Raw genomic sequence first — 3,860 nt, 5'->3', positions numbered from 1 at the left:
GTGCTCTCTTGAAGTTGGAAGATTGGGGGATATGTTGCTAGCTTTTTATGCATGTTAAAATTTCAGACATTAAGTTGTAACACTTTCTTTAGTTTTTACCTCCATTCGTGTTCAAAATTAGTCAATAGTTCAAAAGTGTATTGTTAGTTGATACTCCATCCGTTAAATTTTACTCATCATGTTTCGATTCTCGAGAGTCAATTTGACTAATCTTAGGAGCTAAATTAAATTAGATTAAATCAATATTTTAAAACTAAAATTTAAATGTTCGGAAACTATACAAAAAATATTAAAAGTTGCAATTCTTCTCAGATTATTATCATGAAAAAATACATCTGAAAATGCTGGTCAAAATCCATGCAGTTTGACTCTCGAGAAGCGGAACGTGACGAGTTAAAGTGAACGGAGGAAGTATTAAATGTTGGAAGAATAAAGTATTCATTTGTTGCCTTTTATGGATTGCACGTTGTAACCATGATATGAGTTGCCCAGAAAAGTCTCTTTGCAGTTTGAGCTCTACAGCCATGGAGACAGTCGTCAATGGTGAATTTTCCAGTATCTTAGACTTCACTGGAAGTACAACCAGATTATTTTTCATTGTTTAGAAGAGTTATCATCGCATGTAACAGTTTTTGACAGATTATTGTTCATTGTACTAAATTATTGAATATAACAAATTGCAAGTACTTCAGACATAGACTACTGGGACTTGAGCCCTCTCATGGGGCATGGGTGGATGTTCTTGATTTCTTTGCAATGATGAAAAAGACGCAACTCAAACAAATTAGCTTCGCATTCACTGGTGGCTTGACTGATCGACGGCAGTCAGGTCTTAGAGAGGAAAGAAGAAAACACTTTGAAAACATGACAAACGAGTAATTGATAATGCATTGACTTGAGCAATGTGCTTGTATGGTTTATCTTCTGGGACGAGATGGCTAGTATGATGCTGAGCCATGACACAGCTTTCGTTTGCTGTGATCTTTTCTAACTTGAAAAGCAGTTACCATTTGATGTCCTGCAGGTGTTAATGAGATAATAAGTTCAAAAAAAATGGAGGAATGAAGATGATTAAATAGTTCATATCACATGAAAATCCTCCTTAAGTCATGATTGAGCTAGAACTTAGGGTTTGGTCATATGACCTGATGCCCTTTCCCTTTTTGTTTAATTTGTTGCTTTAGTTTGTTTTGTCCGGTTTCCGACATGTTGGACTTCTTTTATTTAGTTGATTAATAAAGTACCCACTAAGCTTGCTTGCTTGCTTAGTGGTATTGAACTTTAAAAAAGAAAAAAAAAAGAAAAAAAGAAGTATCAAGGATTTCTTTGGGGGCTATTTCTTTTCTCCATGGACGAAACATGAACAAGCTCCCCATCTAGAGGTTCCTGAAAGCTACACCAAACAAGAAGGCTCAATAAATCAGCTTCCTGCTCATCTTCTCGAGCTTTTCAGAACACAACTCATAAATCTGAATACTTTCTCAAGAAGGTCGACCCTATCTGAGGGGTGAGTGGAGCTCGTATCGTTGATCAGCAATGGAGCTCAAGAGAGCAGGAATCCATTTTGGGCGTGGAAAGAGTCGTCCTTTTACAGACGTTAAGTTCAATTCATTTCATTGCTCATCTCCTTTAACACTTCCTCCAATAACCATAGATGCATGACGCGACCAAGTCAAAGTTTTTAAACTTGGTTGCATATGAAGCATGCCCCGACGCACCAGATGACTTTGGTGTTACATCTTATATTTGCTTCATGGATTAACGTATTGATAATACTGAAGATGTGAAGGAGGCTGAGATCCCAATGTATACTCCTTAACTTTCTTGGAAGTGATCAAGAAGTAGCAAGTCTATTCAATGAGATAGCAAGACATTTGGTGCCTAATCCACATGCGTTTGTTGATGTCAAAAGCAAAATTGAGAATCATTACAATAACAAAGTAAAAGTATGCGTTGCTGAGTGGATGAACACTGCAATTGATTGATGCAGTTCTAACGGTATCCAAACCTATTATGCAATATCAAAAAATACAGCTAGTAATGATTCGGAACCAGCCAGCATCTTCTTCTTCTTTTTTTAGTGTTCTTTTTGTTGAATTCATTATTTCTTTTACCTTACTGCTATGACTGTGATTGGTCTTTGTATTGTTGTTTATATATGCGATATTAGTACAAGATATGTATATTTGTTCATGTTGTTTATATATGCGATATTAATACGAGAATATGTATTTTTGTTCATGTTTTATTTGTGTAAATACTACTTTCAAGCACACGATCATTACTCGTCCCTTTAAATCAATATTAAGCAGAATATATACTCCATCCGTTCTAATTTGTATGGCACCATTTTCTTATTAGTACGTTTAAGAAAGAATTACAATATTCTATATTTGAAAACAATTTAACTCGACTTTTCGTTTTACCCTTAATGAGAACATATCATAGGCACACAAATGTTATGGCATGTTTAATACCACAAGTTTCAAATGTCTCATAGTCACCTAAATATTATGGCATGTTTAAAACCACAAGTTTCAAAAGTTTTTCTTTTTTCCAAATGTCTGGGAATACGGATTACGACTTGACGATATGGATGGAAGGCACTAAGATTCATGTTAGTTGACGCAAACTTTTAGGATTAGGCACAAAGATATTTGTGATCTCCAAGGAAGTTGGGACTATATATATGCTTTAATGTACAGTTCTAATTTTCTACCTGGCTTTTCTGATACTTAGAGTGAAAATAATGGTAGGTATCCTTGATCTTTTGTATATTACTTTGTCACGTCCTTAGTCTTCAACTAAGCGCACGTGCGGCACTTGACAACTTGCTCACGATCTTGCTATGCCAAGTTAGCCCAGATTATAACACATAGGATCGCTAAGAGAATGGTAGATAAGAAAGACGAGAAATTTGCTAAGGAAGCTTTGTATTAGAGAGAACTTGAATTGTTTTTTGCTTGATGGTTTTACAAATGAATGCCCCTCTATTTATACTACTCACCTAGGGGCTAATGGGTAAATAATAATTGTTACACAAGTCCCTCTATATTTACAAGTAGGTCCCCTCTCTAGAATTCGCTACATGCCTAGAATATTCTAAGGCTTCTCAAGAAAGTCTTCTTAGATATATTACAAGAATCTAGAGTCTTTCCAATAAAACTCTCCATGGCTCTAGAATCTTCCCACAAATGCTAACATCTTTGCCATGTAAGCATCCACCTGTCTAAAATATGTGCTTATGTGGCAAGATGACTTGGAAGGTCATCACATTCTCCCCCACCTGATGTTGCGACGACCGCGGCGCATTGCTGCAATATAAACTCTCAAACTTATCTTTAAATTGCCACAAGTCTTCATATCGCTCCCCATGTGGCCTCCTCCGGTGATTGCCTGTTCCAGTGGACGAGGAACATGGCTGTGGCTTTCTTCCCTTGTCTTCGCCTAGCCTGGTAATCAATGATAGCCTCAATCTCCCGATCATGAGAGATGGTGATGGTAATCGGCGCCCGGCTCAACTGACCTCGATTGGGATCATCCTTGTCTTCATGGTATGGCTTGAGCACGCTAGCATGGAAGACGGGATGAATCTTAAGATGAGGCGGTAACTCTAACTTATATGAGATATTGCCCACCTTGGCAACGATCCTAAACGACCCCTCATACTTCCGCACCAAGTTCTGGTGCACGTCCTGTAGTGTCTCAAACTGCCTCGGATTAAACTTCACCAAAACTATGTCCCTAACCTTATAATCTGTGGGACGACGCTTGCGGCCAGCAAACTTCTTCATCTTCTTTGTTGCCTTGTCCAAGTAGGACTTAGCAATGTCAAGTTGCTCCTCCAACCCCTTAGCCAT

Source organism: Lycium ferocissimum, chromosome 8 (genome assembly GCF_029784015.1).
Source record: "Lycium ferocissimum isolate CSIRO_LF1 chromosome 8, AGI_CSIRO_Lferr_CH_V1, whole genome shotgun sequence".
In the NCBI taxonomy this organism is placed as follows: Eukaryota; Viridiplantae; Streptophyta; class Magnoliopsida; order Solanales; family Solanaceae; genus Lycium; species Lycium ferocissimum.
Note: the sequence above shows the minus strand (reverse complement) of the source record.